This window comes from Xenopus laevis, chromosome 3L (genome assembly GCF_017654675.1).
Source record: "Xenopus laevis strain J_2021 chromosome 3L, Xenopus_laevis_v10.1, whole genome shotgun sequence".
NCBI lineage: Eukaryota > Metazoa > Chordata > Amphibia > Anura > Pipidae > Xenopus > Xenopus laevis.
The window spans coordinates 67,935,933-67,958,458 of NC_054375.1; positions in this window are offsets into that span (position 1 = coordinate 67,935,933).

Consider the following 22,526-nt stretch of genomic DNA (forward strand, 5'->3'; position numbering starts at 1 on the left):
GGAGGGGGCGAGCTGGCAGCTGGGCTGCCTTGGGCACCCCGCTTGCCTGGCCCGCCTCTGTGCATAGTCTATCTATTTACCCAGGTTTTATTTTTACACTGAACTGTTCATTTAACAGAGGGGTACTGTATATTTTCTCTTTAATAGAATACTCGTGTCACTGCAGTTACAGGGCAGCCCAAATATGCCATCATGCACAGGTTTACTCCCAAAACAACATGTACCAGTGGTGACAGTAGATTTCCGGTGAAGTTAATTGGAGGCATCACAAGCAGTTTTGGTCTTTTTTCCAGTGGTGGAGAAACTACCTCACATGACATTAGTCTTATGCTTTGTAAATGAATCAAAGGACGGAAGCAATGAAGGAGCTACAGTATTTACCATTTAGAGACTTGCAAGTAACACAAGTAAGTTTACAGTAAACTATACATTTACAGTAAGTACACTTAATTATAAGTGCTATTGACATCTGTGGAGCAGTCTGCTGAATTATTAATTTGCTCAGGTAGAACTCTGGCTATTACACCACTATTCCATCAGCAGCTGGTTTGCTTCCAATTTAAATGTGCTGTCAACTGTTTAAATTACCTTAGCTTGTGCTAAGTGCAAATCACAGCCAAATGTGCATGGCACAAAATAAACAACTGTTCCATAGCTACAAAAATATCTTCATAGCCTTCTACTGTACTTTGTATTATGCTGTTTAAAATATATATATATATATATATATATATATATATATATATATATATATATATATATATATTCACTGTTCAAACATATACTGTACCATTCAGGACTGAGGAGGGAGACTATGCAATGCCAAATGCTGAACAAAGATTTTTAGTGAAGCAGTATTCAGTTATATGAATTTAAATCAAATGTGAGAAACTGGCTGTGCAGAAATTTGGGTACCCTTTTTTAATTTTGCTAAATTGAATGCATGTTACTGCTCAATACTAATTACTGGCAACACCAAATTGATTGGATTAGCTCATTAATCCTTGAACTCCATAGGCAGGTGTGTCCAATCATGAGAAAAGGTATTTAAGGTAGCCAATTGCAAGTTGTGCTTCTGTTTGACTCTCCTCTGAAGAGTGACAGCATGAGATCTTTAAGCAACTCTCAAAAGATCTGAAAACAAAGATTGTTTAGTATCATGGTTTAGGAGAAGGCTACAAAACGCTATCTTAGGGGTTTAAGCTGTCAGTTTCAACTGTAAGGAATTTAATCAGACAACCCAAAGATCACCTCCAAAGACCTGCAAGGGCATCTTGCTGCATATCGTCTATCTGTGCATCATTAAAAATTCAGCGCAATTTGCACAAAGAACAGCTGTATGGCAGGGTGATGAGAAAGAAGCCCTTTCTGCATTCATACCACAAACACTCAGAGCACTCAGAAAATGTTCATTCATCTTTTATTGTTATTTATAAAATTTCCTCTTTATTTTTTTTTCATTAGACTTTAGTGACAAAGAGCACCTTCTGAGATGCATTTTCAAATAATACTATGATGTATAAAAGCATCTTCAAGAATTAAACTATAACACACACACTGACTATTATGGGAATATTTACAAAGTTACCTCTATATAAAACCAGTAGGGTTTCTGTAATAATTTAAATGTGAAATGTCTTTTAGGTTTTATAGCAAGAATTGATGGATACTGTATTTGCAGGGTATTCAGCTTTTTTTTTACTTTTTAATGCTTATTCTATAAATTCTTAGAGATGCTGAAGAATGTGATCATTTTAAGGGAAAATCCATAAAAGTTTCTTTCCTTTAGCTTTCTTTACCTTATATTTGGTTGCATTCACATCAATTTTAGTTGTAGCTATAAAATAGAATATATATTTATTACAGATTCTACAATATTTTCCTTGGCATATGTTTAAGAAATATACATTTTTCCTCACATACCAGCATATTTAAGCACATTTTGACTAATACAATGCAGTAACAGCTGTCATATTTCCTTACATGTTGTATACAGTTAACCAAACTGTAATTCAGAACACAAATTTTTAAGCAAATGGCATAAGTAGCCTTTTGACCGCCACTGTGCTTAGGAAGAGGAAAAAAATATGTTTTCTGCCTGTCAGCACATCCCATGAAGATATAGTTGACAGAAAATGTTTAGGCACCTCTTGCCAGATTATATATTTAGTTAATTTTGTAAATGAAAAGTAGGAAACAACTCCTTCTGGAATCGATGTGTTCAAAAGATATAATTTTTGCAAATGTTAATACACAGTTAAATTTTGTTTCAAAAAGGTTAAACCATAAGAAGGAAGAAAATACTATCAATAATGGAAAATATTCTCATTGTACCTCTTTTAATCCACCAAATGCTTCCAAAGAAGAGACTGTGTTACCCTGAACCATAATACAACAGTTTCTAAGAAGCTCCAGAGCCTAAACGGAAATACAGTGATGCAAATCAGCACATTATTAAACAATGTAGGGATGTGTAAAATATGCATCCCCAGTATTATTTAGCAGTTTCCCTAGTGTTATAGACACCTAACTGGGTCCTAAAATACATTTCCTTCCTATTCCTGCTTTAGGCTATGCCCCTTGTTGTTTACCACAGTGACCAGTAGATGGCATTGTGCTAGTGTATAAAAGCATCTGAAGCCATGCTTTCAGGGTCCATCTTATGCTGGCTCTAGCCTGAGCAGGCAGGCAGAGTTCGAGTGGAACCTAGACAGGTCAGGTCTAGTAAGGATAGGCTACTCACCTTTATAGGTCACTCTAGGAGTGACAGACAGTCAGAATATTTAGCTGAGCAGTTTGAGGCTCCTCCGAGGATTGTGAGTGGGATTAAGATCCCCGGTACTAATTGCCCAGAAGTAGGGACTAAGTGTACAGGCCTAGGGTAGAGTATTCCCCTCAGGTTCCACTTAGGGAACAGGCTGAAAGCTGTCTGTACCTCCTCAAGGCTGCATACATTGTTCTCATTCACAAGGGAACTTATATTGATCAAAGGTGCTGTGAGTATTGCCTATCCAATGTTGATGTATGATCCTGCATGTTCTCCTTTATGTACACTCCACTAAGGATTGTATGTTCAATAAATCTGTCCAATGGTTAAGTTATAAGAACCACTGGCGCCCATTTATTTGCACCCTGAATACATTAACAGTTAGTCATAGTAAGTAAGGTTGAAAAAAGACACATGTCCATTGAGTTCAACCTTTTCTTTTTTTTAACTATCTGCCAGTTAATCCAGAGGAAGGCAAGAAAAACCCATCTGAAGCCTCTCCAATTTGCCTCAGAGGGGAAAAAATTCCTTCCTGACTCCAAAATGGCAATCGGACTAGTCCCTGGATCAACTTGTACTATGAGCTATTTCCCATAACCCTGTATTCCCTCACTTACTATCCAACCCCTTCTTAAAGCTATCTAATGTATCAGCCTGTACAACTGATTCAGGGAGAGAATTCCACATCTTGACAGCTCTCACTGTAAAAAAACCCTTCCGAATATTTAGGCGGAACCTCTTTTCTTCTAATCGGAATGGGTGACCTTGTGTCATCTGGAAAGACCTACTGGTAAATAAAGCATTAGAGGGATTATTATATGATCCCCTTATATATTTATACATAGTTATCATATCACCCCTTAAGCGCCTCTTCTCCAGTGTGAACATCCCCAATTTGGCCAGTCTTTCCTCATAGCTAAGATTTTCCATACCTTTTACCAGCTTAGTTGCCCTTCTCTGTACCCTCTCTAATACAATAATGTCCTGTTTGAGTGATGGAGACCAAAACTGTACAGCATATTCTAGATGGGGCATTACAAGTGCTCTATACAGTGGATGAATGACCCCCTCCTCCCTTGACTCTATGCCCCTTTTAATACAGCCCAAGACCTTATTTGCCCTTGATGCTGCCGAATGGCATTGCTTGCTACAGCCAAGTTTATCATCTACAAGGACTCCAAGGTCCTTTTTCATAATGACTTTGCCTAGTGCAGTCCCATTAAGGGTATAAGTGGCTTGGATATTTTTACATCCCAGGTGCATGACCTTACATTAATCAACATTGAATCTCATTTGCCACTTAGCTGCCCAGATTGCCAGTTTGTCAAAACCATGTTACAAGGATGCCACATCCTGGATGGAATTAATTGAGCTGGATAATTTTGTGTCATCTGCAAAAACTGATAAATTACTTACAACACCCTCCCCTAAGTCATTAATGAACAAGTTAAATAAAAGTGGACCCAATACTGAGCCCTGGGGGACCCCACTAAGAACCTTACTCCAAGTAGAGAATGTCCCATTAACAAACACCCTCTGTACCCGATCCTGTAGCCAGTTTCCTATCCACGTGCAAACGACTTCATTAAGCCCAACAGACCTTAGTTTAGAAAGCAGTCGTTTGTGGGGCACAGTATCAAACGCTTTGGCAAAATCCAAATAGATCACATCTACTGCCCCCCCACTGTCCAGAATCTTACTTACCACATCATAAAATGCAATCAAATTCGTCTGACATGACCTATCCTTCATAAAGCCATGCTGATTGTTGCTCATAATGCCATTCATTAGGACAAAATTTTGAATGTGATCCCTTAACAAGCCTTCAAATAATTTGCCCACCACAGATGTCAAGCTTATTGGCCTATAATTGCCAGGCTGAGCTCGTAATCCCTTTTTAATTATTGGAATAACATCAGTTTTTCTCCAATCCATAGGCACCATACCAGATGACAGTGAATCTGAGAAAATCAGAAATAAGGACTGGTCTAAAACTGAACTAAGCTCTCTTAGAACCCGGGGGTGTATGCCATCAGGCCCTGGAGCCTTGTTTACAGCCACTGACTAGATTGAGTTGAACCATTCGTTGCACTATACCCTGCCTCCACACTGCTGCGAGGGCTTAATCCCTAAGATTTTAAGGTCTCATCCGGAGCACATTTATTGGGAGTAGAGCTTATAGTAGAGTAAGGTGCACTCAATTTACTATAGCGCTACAACAGCATATCTTCATTTGCCAGAATTGAACACGATAGGTACCTTTAAAGTTGATCCCTTTGGTCCAATTTATTAGATTAGTGTATCATTTTGAGTAGCTAAAACCCTGAAACCTGTGCAAGGGTACTGTACATGAAACACAATAACAGTTTTTGGGAATTAGCCATAACCTTTGTCCAAAACATATTCCTGACCTATATTTGTAAATACCATGAAGAGTTTTACAACACTGTAAAGCAGTGATCCCCAACCAGTAGTTTGTGAGCAACATGTTGCTCTCCAACCCCTTGGATGTTGCTCCCAGTTGCCTCAAAGCAGGAGATTATTTTTGAATTTGAGGCTTGGAGGCAAGTTTTGGTTGTATAAAAACCAGGTGCACTGCCAAACAGAGCCTCAATGTAGGTTTACAATCCACATGGGGCTACAAATGGCCGATCACAGCACTTATTTGGCACCCCAAAAACATTTTTCATGCTAGTGTTGCTCCTCAACTCCTTTAACTTCTTAATGTTGCTCACGGGTACAAAAGGTTGGGGATCCCTGCTGTAAAGTATCCTGACACTCCTTCTTATTAGTGGAATTGACAAATTAAGCCACAACTGCAGAGGTAACAGTGGAAGAACTTGATTTTCTCTCTTATTGCCATGACCTCAAGCCAAACGAACACCTGTGGGATCCTACAGCCACATGTAATACAAATGTAAAAAACAACCAATAACCAAGTGCTGACTGACATAAGGAAATAATACCCTTGAAATTCTACCAGTGAAGCTGTAGTATGCAAAAACTTTCAGCAGATGGCAGCATTCTACAATTTAAAGCTTCATAAATGGTTTTGTTTCTAATGTAAAAATGTAAGTAAAACACATACGTTTATTGCAGAAATTTCATTTTTTCACGTAGATGTCATTGACTGTTTAGAATAAATTTTTACCACCCCAGTGGCAGAACCAGACATTCATTTATTACACTGTGTTTAAAGTGGACCCGTCACCCAGACATAAAAATCTGTATAATAAAAGTCCTTTTTAAATTAAATATGAAATCCAATTTCTTTTTTTTATTAAAGCATTCATAGCTGTTGTAAACGCATTTAAAAATATCAGCTGTCAATCAAATATTGTCTGCCCCTCCTCTATGCCAGTGGCATAGAGGCGGGGCAGACAATTACTTTCACTTTCCATTCAGCACTTCCTACATGTCACTGCTGTCCCTGCATTCCCCCAGCTCTCTTAACGATTTAATTGTGTAACCAGGACATGGGCATGGACACCGGGTCCCTGTCCCCTGGGGCACAAACAAGATTCTGAGATGATACAAGACTTGTCTTAATAACAATGTCCACAAAATGGCTCCTTCCTGGTTGCTATAATTATGAGTTCTCAGACTGATGGAAACAATATTCAAATAATTTATACAGTGTAATTAAAGTTCATTTTGCTTGACTAACATGATAAAATAGGATTTGGAATAATTTTGCTTGGGTGACGGGTCCCCTTTAACTGCTGCATGAACATTTCTAAAATGAATCTCAATGGTATACCGACTCCACATACTACAAAGAAAAAATAAAAGACAAAATTAGCTTCCAAAATAGGCAATGGATTAAATTGTATGCAAACAACTAAAGAAGCACTTGCTAAGAACTGGTGCCGCCAGCTCAGGTTTACTGCACACTTTATCTAAAATATTACAGTTTGTTATATTATGAACTATTGTATATTAAAGAGATGATTTATTAAATATCGAACACAGGAATGCTCAAGGATTACATTTTAAAGACTTTTGACTGTCAGTAAAATATTCCAACAATCAAGTTCAAGTTTTAATGAAATTGATATGCTGAATTATCAGCTATTAACAGCTAATTATAATAATATAATAACTGTATAGTTTGTCAGAATGTGTCTGACCATTCTGATCTGTTGGGAGGTAGCTAGAGCTTCTCAGCATCATTTGCTGAGCACTCTTACCTGTATGAATCCTGAGTATGAGTTTCTTATAAAATTGACCAAAGCAGATCATTTTTGGGGGGGGTATATAAAAACGCTTTGTTGGAACTAAACAAATACAAGAGGTCCTCTGCACTCAACCCATTATCAATATATTTAAGACAGGGACATTTTGTGCATACTGCTACTGAAAAATGCCTTACCCTTTAAACAAAACAGGGATTGTTTGTCCATATATTGCTATATGTTTAAGCTGGCCAACTACTTCAAAGTCATCCCATATCTGGCCAGCCTGGCCATGCTGTAGCTCCCACCCTTCCCAGCTATAGTCCGGTGATCCCACTGGTGTCTAATAAAAGGGCAGTTTACTTTGAAAGCAGCAAGTAAGTTGCAGGTAAAACTTAGTCCCTTTGTAAAATTTGTAATGAAGCAATAGAATTCTTAATGAATCAGATGAAAATTTAGAGTAGGACTGGCCAGATATGTGATGACTTTGTCGTAGTTGGCCAGCTTAAATATATTGCAATATATGGCCAAACAATCCCTGTTTTGTCGAACTGGCCGGGTCAAAACCAAACAGACAATGTAATTCCAAATCAGGAAGCAGAAGAAAAAGAAACAGTAGCGCAGGACAAACTCGAGTACAGAAGAATGGTCGGTAATGGGCGATGGTCAGTACAGGCAGCAGATTAGCAAAGTCAGAGACAGGACAGACAAGGATCAAGAACAAGGATCAGACAAAATATAAACACACCCAGGAACTATGAAGATAGATGGGTGTCCCCCTGCATCACTGCTAAACCACAATGTACTCTCACACAATCTCAAAGATGTGTCTGCCGCCATTGCAATATTGGGGAATGTTTTCCAAAGTGTGTTTTATGCTGTTCTGACTGACACTTCTCAGCAACACTGATAAAGACACATTGTGTGTGTAGTACCCCTTTATTTGTGGGCTCCTGGTGGATACTGATTTCACCTCCTTTCCTGAGTTAGATGTAAAAGGTGTATGGGTTAGGGATGCCTCAACCTTCCCTTTTGTTACTGGTTCCAGGACCCTGGTAAGGGGTCTAACTCCTAGCAACTCCCGGTAGGCACGAATATACTTCAGGTGGGCCCTTGCTTATGGGATGGAGGAAGGCATACTACTCTGGTATGGGCTCACAGAATTCACTCTTTCTTAAATAACTTTGGGCGCCATTGGGTCTTAAAAACAGTGGAAGAATTTATTGAACAGTTGGTACACTCAAGATGCCAATTATGCAGGGTGTGTGCTCAGTAGGTATAACAATCGGTACATCAAGTAGCAGCAGGTCAATTACATACAGAATACTCATAGACCCTTCTTTTCAAATTGACCCACTTTCTCTTGGGTAGTATAGCCTGTCTCTTGGTCATCAACTCTCCATCACTAGGCGAAGCTCGCAGAGGTGTATTATTCATGGATCTACCTAATCCTGAGCCTGACCACTCATGTCCCGATAATGGCAGCAGAAGTGCCACAGGGTAGTAACCCCTCATTAAACTCCTCGTTGGAGCCTTAACTGTTCACTACCTTTTCTGATCCTAATTGTCACTTCCTAAAGTGACTTATAACAAGATTTTGACCTGACACTTGCTTCACCTAGACTGAGATCTATCTCCACCTAAGGACCTAGCAGCAATTTCCATTTCCTCCAGCTAGTGGGTGCAATTGAAAGAGGCAGAACACACGTGGGCTTCCATTTTTATAACCTCTGAGTAACTACTACCCTTTCCTCTGGGAAAAAGGACTCAGCCTAGCTGGCCAACACATTCCCAGTGATAACTAAAGGACCTAAAAGTTAGCAAAACCATTACCCTACTACATTGGTATAAAAATATAGTTCATACTGAAACAGAACAAGCACCATAATGAATGCATGTACAGTCTATATTTTAGTATGTGTGCATATGTACATATTTGTGCATTTAAAGATAGAGGGACAAAGTCGTCCAGTTTCTCTTTCCCACATAATGTGGGTCAGTAATATTGTGGAATCATCCAGAAGGATTGAATTGATTGCAAATTGTCTCTAGGTAGAGTTATCAGGAGCCTTAGATTTTCCTACATGTGCTGGCAAAGCAGGGGTCCTGCAAGTTCCAGGAAATTGTAAATGCATTCTGAAACCTGACCCGTAGCAATTTGGAGGAAATCTGTTTAGTGTCTTAAAGTAAACATTTTATTACAAATCGAATGCAGTAGACCATTTATTTAACCTGGGTAGCTGAAGCATGCCCATATATAGATAGGAATAGTTAAGACCTATCTCACAATGTATAAACTTATATAAATATTCCAGTCAGTGGCATGGATTCTAATGATGTAGTCTCTTTGCATGAGTAAGAAATCATAATATGCATTGTGAAACTCCAGCTTTAAAATGATTTAATTGTAGACTACATTACAAACCTTACAGTAAGTAACTGTAACTTATAACGTGGATGGGTGTAAAATGGAATGCATTCTAAGAGGATTTAAATAGGAAGGGAACCTAAGGGCTCATTTATGAACCAGCAGGCGCAAGTGCTAGTGTGTTATTGGGAGCAGTAATCTCATATATACACCATACACACTGCACTTGAATCTGCCAGTTGGGCAGTGCAAGTGTATGTTGTGCTTTTGTCTTTAGAATGAAGGGCCACAAGGGGGTACCAAGAGGATGTCCGCATATTGCACTTACATGGAGGCTTAATTTTCACTTGGCAGCACACCAGTTAATGATAAGATACAAAATGTATCCACCAATATTTGAAAAGAGTTTGAGCAAGGTTTATTGTGAGTATAAATCATAGTGCTTTGCACCGATTTTCTGCATCTTGCCCTGTCCAGAAATTAACTATATAGTGTATAGCTTCATCCTTGTTTCCATATACATTGCTGAACAAAAAAAGCTCAGCCAGGGGGTTCCTTGGTATGTAAAGCAAATTCATTTTTAATGGGTGTAATACTGCATTAATTTTGCATTTATCTCTGTGCCTAGCTATTGCAAATAAGCTTTAATATCATTATAATTGCAACTCTCTGCAGAAGTAATGATGTATGGTGCTAAAGAACATTTTTAATGGCCTTTAAAGAGGTTGTTCTTTTATTATGTTATAGAATGGTCAATTCTAAGCATATTTTGAATTGCTTTACATTATTTATTTTTTAATTATTTGCCTTCTTCCTCTGAATCTTTCCAGCTTTTAAATGGGAGTCACTGACCCCATCTAAAAAACAAATGCTCTGTGTGTATAACAAATGTATTGTTATTACTACTTTTTATTACTATTTAGACTCTTTCCTATTCATATTCCTTTCTTGTATTTAAATCAATGCATTGTTGCTATGGTAATTTGAGTCACCTGTACTGCACCTGGCTAACTTTTCTCATGCTTTCATTCATGGTTTATCAGTTTAAAACTTTTAAATTTTTGGATGTTGAGTCTGTAAACTGAACATTTCGATTCTATTTCGTCAACTAATTTGTCATTAAATTGTCAACTTCCTAGGATTGGGAGTTCCCAACATACACCGATACTATTTAGCCAGCAGTTTAGAGGCTATGATACACATACACGTCCCAACCAGTGAACCCTGGAAGGAATTGAGAATCACTTCAAACACCCTCTACAGTTAGCTCATCTTTTCTGGATACCAAAGGCTTCCAGAATTACTTCTCTGGATATCCTACCCATGTCACAACAAGCACTAGACCTATGGGATGCAATATTCCTAAAAATGAACGTAAGTACTCCTAATTCCAGATTTAGGATGATTTTTTACAATACAGACTTTATAGCGGGTTGCACCCCAATTGAATTTACTCCCTGGTTAACAGTGAATCTGTTTACCCTCAACGCCTTTCTTGTAGACCAGACAGTGCTATCGTTTCAACAATGTAAAGAGAGATATGACATTCCACACTCACTCAGATATTTAAAAATAAGATATTACGTGGAAACTGCACTCAAAACTAAAACGAACAACACGCTAACGCATTTTGAAACCATCTGTCAAAACCGATCGTACCCGACACACCTGATCACTAGCCTATATAGCAGTATAGCATCAGACACCACAAAACTGCACCAACCCTTCATGACGAAATGGGAGGAGGATCTAGGCTTTCCAATTTCTCATAAAACTTGGTCCTGCATATGGGATACAGCCAAAAAGACATCTATTTGCGCAGTTTCTAACGAAAGAGCATATAAGATTATATTCCGGTGGTATTATACCCCAAGGCAAATAAGTAAATTTAGCGGCAATCCAGACCATGCAAAATGTTTCAGAGGTTGTGGGGAACAGTGATCATTCTTACAAACTTGGTGGACCTGCAAAGTAGCCCAGGAATTTTGGAGGAAGGTAGCCACTCTGCTCTCCGAGGTTTTCCACAGCACCGTAGAAGCCTCCCCTCACACATTTCTTTTAGGCATGGGAATTCGAGCTATTCAATCCAAAAGTTCACACAAGCTGACCACACATATTCTCACAGCAGCAAGATCACTACTAGCAGCTAATTGGAAAAAAACACAAATTCCAGGAATGCAAACACTTATCACCAAAGTGAATTGGATCAGAGCAATGGAATCCATAAGAGCCAGAATTTTGGACAGGAGCTATGAGGAGGAGTTGGAGAGGCATCCCTGGGCCCACCACTTGGAAATGCTTAAGATGGGGACGAATACGGCAACATAAAGTACTGCACATAGATTGTGCAGGAACAGATACCTCACAATTGGTATACGGAAACAGCTGAATACACTTTCACTACTTTTGACACCTTTTTCCCTCTCCTTCCACTTTCCTATACTCTTATTCTATTGTTTTCTTCTTTCTTCCTTCCCCTTCCCCCTGTTAATTAATGATATAGTCGCTTTAGGATTTTTATGAAAACAGCCTGTTCATGGAGACTAAATTTCATGATATACTGGATAAATACATTCCATGTTGTTACACCTGCTGATATCTCCTTGATGAACCATTCCTTGAACTCTATACTGTATTGAAGTAAATTAATAAAAAATGTAATTATAAAAAAAAAAAATTGTCAACTTCCTGAAACATTTCTTGAATTAATTTCCACTGTTGAACTGCAAGGAGCTTAAACTTGTGTATTGTCCCCTAAAATGTCTATTGAGGAGAGTCTTGAAAATGTAAGTACCAAGGTATATCTATCTATGTACTTCTCTGTATATCTAGCTATTTGACTGTACCACATCCATGCTTTCAGGGATGACCAGAAGAAAAGAAGTATGTTTACATGAAGATTTCTTCTAGGACCAGAAGAAAACTCACAGTAACTTCTGTCCTTTTTACTCTCTAAGTCATATTTTCTTTGATCTCCCACTGTCTGTTCAAAGTAAGGTTTGGTAACAGTATAAAAATTTCTTCCTTTCATGTTCTGTTTCTTCCCAAATGAAAAGTATTTTATATTAATATCTGTATAACAGTTTCTCCTTTTCATGTTCTGTGGTTCTTCTAAAATGAAATGCATTTTAAAAAATATTCTGTGCTAGATGTTTCCAGGGCTGTTTCTGTCTAACACAAGCTATTCATTTTCATGACTTCACGTAAAACATATTGATTTCATTATTCTTGTTGCCAAAGGTTGCAGAATGTACTTCCCCTTTTCATAATTTTTCCAGATGTTACACAAATGAAATATTGTTCCTTCTGCATCTAGGAATGAGCTTGTTCAGCAGTCTGATCTCATGAGTGGGTGGAAACAAAGAGCTTTAGCGTGCTTGACTTAAATGTTTTATGTGGTAATTGAGTCCAACATTCTTAGATTCAGCACAACTCTCTTCCCTTTTCCTTATATGTGTGTGTTTTTTCTAACACAATAAGTACTGTTTGTATATCTTTTTTTCTGGAGCTTCAGAATGTCTTAAAAAAAAAACAACAACTGTGTTATGTTCAGTAAAAAAGCACTTTAACCAGTGTCTATATCACATGAAAATATTCTTACATGAACAAGTATTTCACTTTAACAGCTTTGGCTAGATATGATTTATACATGTGTGCATATGGGATAATATACGGGAATATTAGAGTGTCTTCAGACAATGCAGTAGCTTGTTACAGCTGTCTTAGTATAATGTAGAATGAATATTATCTCATAAACTTTGGCTCGTTTATAGAAGTCAGGACATTAGAAACATTTATAGTGTAGCACGAGTTTACACCCTTAAAAATACTTAGGGGCTTTTGGCAACCTTTATTTGTACAAGCGGCAGATAATGGGACTGCTGTTTGGTGGAATGGTCAAGCAGATATCTCAGTAAGCAGATGATGCTCTAATGTTCCTGGCAATTCCTTGATATTAAACAAATTTGGCAAGACGCTGGGGCTAAAATGAAATTGTCTTGTCAGAAAAATTTCTCCTGTCCATTGGCAGGCAAACCCCTTCCCCATCAGTGCCCCAACCAGAGCTAAAAAATGTGGAAATGATTAAGCAACTCGGGATTTAGGTCCCCAGAGGCCATAGAACTAAACATTGATGTACACTGGTACATAAGCTGAGCACAAGTTTTGTAAATTCATTGGGCCTCCCTTTTAATATAATTCCTCAATTCCTCTCCCTTCCATCTTATTTGCCAAACTGGTTTTCATAATTTCACAATAAGCAACTACAGATAAGCATTAAGGCTAATGTCTCAAGAAGCTGAAATTCAGTCTGCTGAATAACGCAGGCCAACAATCAACCCCTAAGCATGAATCAGCCCCTTACCTTGCCTGCACCCGGATCCATTGTGTTGGCCCAGACGAAAGGTGATTTCAGCACTAAAATGCAAACTCTTTTCCGCAGGCCAAGTTTCAGCCCTGTGTGAGGTTAGCCCAAATTATTAGTCTCTTCCAAACCAATGTTAGGTCTGGCACTCCCTTACGTCTTTCCCTATTTTCTGATTGAATAGCTGGTATATGCCTGGTGGTTTACTCACTTGGATAAAAATGCCACCATTCCTAGATCAACATAGGCAACAGGCTTAGTTGATAAAAATTGCAAACATTCCCTGTTTGGGGGGGGGTTACACAAAAAGCTTTATTATGGATAAATTATGAATATAATAAATCCCCACAAAATACTATCTCTCTGAATATGCTTACAAGGTTGTACAGGACAGTGGAAGGATACAGATACCTGTTAAAATACATGAATACATAAAATTTAAAAAATGGCATTATTTAAGCCTAAATATTTTAGTCATGGTGTAAATTGACTAAACCTTATGTTCGCTTCTTTGCATTTCACCAGGTGAATATATGGCATTAATCAGCCATTTCAGCTATTTATTGCCCAAATCAGTACTGTGCTTTTATTATTTTTGGCAAAGGCAACATTTTAAAAATCTAGCACCATTACTAGCACCATTAGAAGGCTCACAGTAATTGGCTGCCCACCATGTATGGTAGTGCAGTCTTCACTTTTTTTAGATGTTTATAGCTATCCATAAGGCAGCAATGAACCTCAGGCCTTGTCTTTCTCAAAGAGAAAAGGACATCTCACTCAAGAAAACACTGTTTGCAGCATTGCCAGCAGGTGGCTGCCATTTGCTCATTCAGCTACATAGACAAACAATTTGATACACAATATTTTATCCCTAGCCTCATGCTAAAAAAATAAAATGTGCACTTATGAAATTGCATTATAAAAGCAGATTTGGAAGGCTGTTTAAGGAAACAGACTTATAAAGTTAATGCATTCTGAATATGCTCAAGTCCAACATTTTTATGTGCAAATGTACACTTGAATGTAGAACCAATTCTGCAAGAACATGAAGAAAAAATTGTTATGCAAATTTAATCTAAATTTAAATCAGCATGCTTCCAAAGAAAATTCAAATCAACCAGGAAACCATTCAGTACAGTTTGACTCTGAGGCTGAATTCATATCTCCCCAGTACATCGACAATCCTATTTGCACAGTTCTATTTACAGATCTTGGCAGTTTGAATTGTAAAAACTAAAAAGGGGTATTTGTAGTTGTAGAATAAACTCATCAGCGTTAATTACTACACCAATTAGATTATGTTTGTACACAATTGAATGGAAAATATACCACATAAATGTAAATAAGGTTAAAATGACTTGTATAAGTAAACTTTAAACGTTACTTTTACCTCAGGAACACTAAGAAATTGTACATTGACACATAGGAGCATATTTATCAAAGTGTGAAAACAGAGCTTAGTGCTCAGTCTGCCAGTGGAAATTCCACTGCCCTCTATTTCTATGGGGTTTTGAAAAAAGTATTTATCAAAGGTGAATTCTCACTATAATTATGACCCCAAATATCCCACAGACATGATCAGAGAGTGGCAAACTGTGGAAAGCACTAGAATCATATTCTGCTTTATTACAAGGGTGTATAAGATTGTATAGCAATATTCAATACACAGTGATACACTGGCTACAGACTTACCACTCTTGTATGAACCTAAAACTATCCTCTACTCAGGGCTTGTTAAGATATCAGTCAGACAAGGTTCAGTCTGTGGTCAACAGATATAAAATTTTCAGACCAGTTTCATTCAAGAATCAAACTGAAGGGAGGCCTACACAATCCCATATTTTGTGTGGCCAACAAGGTGTATACATGTAATTCATCGGGATGCGCAGATTCAGCCAAATTCCAAATCTTTCTTGAAAGATTCGGCTGACTCCAACCCCTAATTTGCATATACAAGTCAGTGCTAGGAATGAGTCAACAGAACCACTTCCTGTCATGTGATTTTAAGTATTAAGATTTGGCTCAGCCAGACACTTGGGTTCGTCTGAATCTGAATCCTGCTAAAAAAAAAAGGCCTACTCCAGGACGAATCCTGAATGAAATCTTGGATTCAGTGTATCCCTAATAATACAGAAATATTTTTTATGGCAAGCTAGATTGTCACGTATGCCACCACAGACTCACGTGACACAGCATGCAACTGTAAAGGCCTACGCAGTTCCTTGCTAACCTGTGTAGAACTCACACGCAGTCACACCCAAACAGTTCCAACATGCCAAAACTTCAAAGCTGCCACCACCACGCTTAAGGGCCGCAAGCACCCGACTCTTGACACTCTGACGCTTACTAGAGGCTTATCCCACTATGCTTTCTAGCTAAGCACTATGACATTCACTCCAGCAGACAGGTTAAGGCAATCAACAGTCAATACAAAACTCCCACACCCGCAGATAAAGGGTCAAACATGCACAACGTTCCTTCTAACTAGCAAGAGGGGTTAGCATACATTTGACATACACGCTTCTCTTCAGGTCAAAGGTTCATTTAGAGCAGCAAAGACAAACTCTTTTAAATTGTAGATTTAATAGTCCAAAGTGGACAGTGCATGAAATATAAAAAGATAAGATACACTTACAAATAACATACAAAGCAGCAAACAGTTATGAAATAAAAAGGGATAAAAATGCAGAAACCTAAATACATCACCTACAGAAGGATCTTATATGAGTCCTGTTCCGGGGGAACGGAAGAATAACGACATATACCTCCCAAGCAGCTTGGTCCCCAAAGGTATATATCTTCCCAAATGTCTGGACCCTTGATATCCAGGTTGGGAAGTGAAAGGTCACGCCCCCATCCAATGAGAAAGGTGAAGGCGGGTCACCAATTTACAACTGGCTATTCTGGATACATAGATCTTTCAACCAGCCTAAACTATTTGTGGTTGTATAGCAAAATTATGAAAATATGAGTACCAGGTAGGAAATTTAATTCTCTTTTCATAGAGACCAAACACCCCAAGACCAACACACATTATTCTGGCATTATCAGAATATCAGGTAACACTGGGAGGGATCATAATAAGGTGGGCGTGTTTGGACTCCTCGAGAAGTCCTAGCTATAAGGTAAGTAATAGGTGCAATGATTTATATCTGTAATAGATGATATTTATGTTATGAGCATAAAACAATATTAACCTTTAAATCTGCCCAGAGACAAGACCACTCCACTATAGCACAGGTATGATAATTGTGTTATCAGTCCCCTAGCCAGACAGTCTGTCCTTATGACATTTAGTGGGTATTTGTGAATTACCCCCTACTGTGAGGTTTCCTCATAATGTGGATTCTAGAAGAAGGCTCATTGAATGGGGAGAAAGTGGGAAAACCTAACCCTTTCTATGCTGGAACTTACTGTTCCATCATGACACAGATCAATAATAAATATCTGTTTATGGCCAATTTTATAAATGGGCAAAAAGAACATTTACCCAGGGTCTTTCAGAACAGACGCAAACGAGTAGCCCTCTCATTCATAACAAAATAAACTATGATGTGTGGTAAATTATGAGTCCAATGTTTCTGATTTTAAAATTGCTAATGGTGGTCTTTTCTTGGTAAAAAATTGTCTTTTTACAATGCATTGTTTTGGATTCCAGACATATTTACATATTTGGTGTTTTACCCTGGTATGGTGGAAATTTTACTGTATTCTAATACATCTATCAAGTTCAACCTTTTGTCCTACCAAAACCCAACCAGAACTAGGGGTAGGCAGAAGTAATGATGGGGGGGTGCTGGGAAGGTACCTGTTAAAGTGTCTTTTGCCTACTTCTATTCCATGTTCGCTCCCCTCTACCACTCTCCCCTCCATCACCGCCACTCTGTCACTCTCCCATCCCTCCCATCTGTCGCTCTCCCCTCCCTCACCGCCCCTTTGTCACTCTACCCTCCCTCGCCTGCCCTCTGTCACTCTCCCCTCCCTCGCCACTCTCCCCTCCCTCGCCACCCCTCTGACACGCACCCCTCTGTCACTCTCCCCTCCTTCGCCTCCTCTCTGTCACCCTCCCCTCCCTCCCCTCTGTCACTCTCCCTTCCCTCATCTCCCCTCTGTCACTCTCCCCACCCTCGCGCCTCGCCTGTTACTCTCCCCTCTCTCACCTCCCCTCTGTCACTCTCCCATTCTTTCCCCTCTCTCCTGCTGCTCCCTCCTGATCTCTTTTCTCCTCTGCCAAGATGCATGCATGCTCGTTGTCATGCTCATGGGGGGGGCATGATGGCTGGTCGAGTAGGCCCTGAATCCAACTAGCTAGTTGAGCTTTTGTGTAACACATACAAGGTGCATGGCCAAAAACTTTGGTACTATGCACTAGTGTTCCTAGGGGGGGCAGACAAATAACATATATAGGCCCCAAGATTTCTGATGGTGGTCAGAAATCTTATTTTGACCTAACCTTATTGATGTCATCAGTTATAATCATTGTTTAGTGATGTAGTTTGTTTCACATGACTCACTGAAACGCGTGTATTATTAAATATATATATATATATATATATATATATATATATATATAAACTAGTAGCTAACAAACCTTATTTAATGGCAAACAGAATGATTAAATAATAATAAATAACTCATAAAACATGGTGCCAAGCAATGTGCATCAATGCCTTTTTTTCGTGTAGTGCCCATTAAACAATTCCCATTTAGAACAACTGGAACCCAACTCTCACTTCATCTGCCTCATACAGTAGCACCCAAGAAGCCCCAAGGCTTGCAAACAGAGAAGTTCCCCTTTGCTTTTTATTACTGCCTCATTGGAGGTTGCACTGATCAGTCTGATATCTTTTGATGCAAGCCACATTTTAGCCCGTACACAAATATTTAAAGATCCACTTCACTTACAAACGTGTCTTTGTTGAATGTATACTACATGGCCCACACCAGCTAGATCATGCCCCCAAGCTCCACAGTTCTCTGAAGAGACTAAGAATAATCTTAGTGGCTTTAGGATATAATGGCTTTAGGATGACATAAAAAGAGAGGAAGAAAGCAAGGCAGAAACTCTAAGCAGAACTCAAAGATATACTATAGAGTAAAGCAACATAAATATCAATACATCAAAATTTTCATTAAGCAAAAAAATATTACAAATAAGGGTTTGTGGCCCTTCAAGCTAAGATGATTGGAAATCATTTGGACTAAAATATGTGTCATCAGTGTAATGCAGAAGAAATACCTCTGCTGTCTAGTACTATATGATTACTGAATATTGTAAATATGTGTTCATGCTATTTCTACAGTATATGCCTTCCATAAATGCGAAAGAGCATTGGAATTATTCTGAGGATGGGTCACTTCCATTGGTTAATCACATGCAAGCAGCAGCGCATGTTATTATGCGGGTACCAATTAGTATACTTCATTTTTGTAGGAAAATCACTGTGTTGTGGGTACAAATTGTGACAGTTTGCATCAGTATTGAGGAAATAACACTTCTTGATAAATGAGCCCTCTAATGTTTGTTATCCTTATATTTGTAACCCTGCTATAAACTGTAGGTACATCCCAGAAATAAACATAATCATCCCTGTAGAATCTTGGAAACGTAATGGTCTGATCTCAAATAAAGACATCTCATTTGCGCAATAAAGTACCAGAAATTGCACATTCAACTCTCAAATTTAAAGAAATAAGTATAATGTAACTATAACTTCTATAACAACCACAATATTGGCTTCACACAAAGCCATATCCTTGTTCCCAAAAAAAACCAGCCTGGAATTTCTGCAAGCAAGCGAGCCAGGGTAGTATACACTGACACAAACTAATGAAACACATCTGGATAGATTTTTATTGCCAGAGGGGGAGAGTAAGGGGGAAAAATATCTGAGTCACAATCTAAACTGACGTTGTTTTTGGTCTTTGTAAATTCATATGGAATACATTTAAAGTGGAAAAAAACAAACATTAGAAGAAATACACAAATACAGCAGTGTATTAAAGGTTACATAGGGTGTTATTTCAAATAATAAGTAATGGATGGCTTTTTTATGTGTTTGAATGAACTGCAAGTGATGGCAGTATGATAACATAAATATGACAGATGGGCTAAAATATAGACTTAAAGTGACTCTACATGCCCCAGATTGGTTAGGCAGTTTTGATAGCCTGTCCTACAGTCCTATCACATAATGGTCCCCTGTGCCAAAGCTTCTATTCAATACATTAGCAGATCCAAAAAGAAATGTCACAACTCAATTTCTGTATGGGGTGTTAGAGAATCTGTTAGAGGTGTTAGAGTTCAGTAACATTGAGCTCTTACATGACTTTCTTCCACTCTTTTTTGCTTTGGAGTAATTTGCTCCAGTACAGAAAAAACTGTTAAATCTGAAATGCTTGATATCTTTTTACTGCCCTTGCAAAGAATACAACACCAACAAAGTCCCCATGCCATTTCATTTATACTTATCAGAGAGGCACTGTTTCATGGCAAAATGTCAGTGAGCAAAAATTGCATTCCTCAAAATAATACTTGCTTGAAAATGCTGGGGTTTTGGTTACAAAATAAAGACTTTTACAGTAAGCAGTTTATTATAGATACTTGCACAAACTTTAAAGGGGACCTGTCACCTTGTGAAATAATTCCAAATCCTATTTTATCATATTAGTCAATTACTTTCCTTACATCATGGGAATTCATGATTATAGCAAGCAGGAAGGTGTCATTTTGTGGGCAGTTACTAAGACAAGCTTTGCATCATTTCAAGATCTTGTTTGTGCACCAAAATAGTGGACCTGATGCCAATGCCCATGCACTGGTTACACAATTAAATGGCTAGGAGGGAGGGGGGAATGTGGGTAGTGCAGTGACATCTAGGAAGCACTGAATGGAAAGTGAAAGTAATTGAATTTTATGTTTAATTTGAAAAGTACTTTTATTATACAGCTTTTTATGTCTGGGTGACAGGTCCACTTTAAAGAGCACACATTTTTATCAGCTGGCAGAAATACCTTTGCAGGTGTTAACAGAAAGGAAAAAAGGTTTAGATTGTATATAATGTTGTTATGTAATATTCCTTCAAAGGAGTATTGTGGTAAGGAGTGAAACTTCCTTCTTTCTTCGCAACAGCACTTCTCCCTCTGGAAAGGCAAAGCAACATCGGGTCAATAAATTAAAGGGGAACTTTTTGATGGCATTTAAATTCTGTGTTGGGCTGGTGTCAGCTGATACCCTTGATCTGCAGCCCTAGCCATAGACTAGAGGTGAAGTAGTTACCAGGTTACATATGAGTACTTATGCCATTCTTGTAACCCATATCATGTAGTGAGGGTATAGTGTACAGCTGGATTGTTAAATCATGGGGCAAATACAAGGCACTGTAAAGCCCCCTCCATACATTTTGATTGTTGTTATTTAGGTATCTTGAATATGCAGCCACCCAGTATGCCAAGACTTTTGTGATGCATGGCACAAAGTTAGCATGCTGCTCTTTATACAAACACCACCACTGCTCCCATCTTTGCACAGGTCATTTAAAATGTAATTCATATTTGTTTGCAGAGCTGTGGAGATAAAGGAAAAATTCAATCAAAATATAATCTAATAAAGCTGGCCTTATGTATTTCCTGAGTATGCCATAACTAGACAGGGGGTGGTAAATTGGAGTCCTTTGTTTATATCCTATTTCTGGCAATTTACGGTGATATTAATGACTGTTTATAGAAAAACAGTTGCGCAGCAGAAAAGCAGAGTCTCATTTCAGATTCATTTTGACTTTGAGTCTAAAGAGCTTTTTTGAGTGGGTGTGTGAATAGAATAAAATAAATAAATGTTCATTCCAGTAACTGCTCCGCATATGGCATAGTCTTGAGATGATATCAGTAAGAGAGAAAATGCAATTTTAAAGACTATTTGCGATTGTTCTTTGTATAGGGTACATTTTTTCTGCTAATATCAGAGGAGCTTTAGCTGTCCTTTAAACTTTAAAATAGATTAAAGCATCCTGCACATATTAAGGGATGAAGCCTCAGGTTACAACAACTATAAAAAACATACAGTATCTATATGCAGAGATATTGCCTTTAAAAATGCCTTTGAAGAAAAACCCTTATGAATAGCACCTTGAAAAAATACCTTGATATCTTTTATAACGACATAGAAAATCTAACAAGAATAAAGCAACAACCACTTTTTTTAGTAGCTTTTATTGCAGAGGTAAAAGTAGCAGCTGATATAAACCTGATATACAACAGTCTGTTTCTCTAAAATATCTATATGAACTAATGATGTGCAGGACAGAATGCCTTGCTAATGCAGGAGGTCTCCTAGGAGGGAAATTCCAACGGTGAAAAGGGTAACGAATTAGAAATTTTCACATTTTGATAAATTAGCAGATATGCAATCGTTCTCCTGTGCGAAAATTCTCATGCGAAACACATCGACATTGCGCCAGCGACAAGGTTATTCGCTAGCTCTTCTTTTTGTAAATAGGCAATGTTGTTGCAAGTTTTCTTATTTGCGAAAATTCGTCAGACAAACAAAATTCGTTTTTAAGTAAATGTGCCCAATGTACGTATAGGCCTATAGGTCAATGACTTGCACTTCTACCCACTGTATATGAACCATAAAGACTTACCTAGAACTACAGCATTGTAGCTAAAGAGGTGACAAACTGAATATGGTAAGGAACATGTTTGTGCAAGTATCAAATTTGAGGGAACATTGCCTCCAAACTGTGATAAATACATGCATATGCTCAATAAATGGCTAACACAGTCTTCAAACAGCCAGAATGCGATTTGTTTTTACATAGACATATGGAGTCTCAGTCGTGGGTGCATATTCTCCCA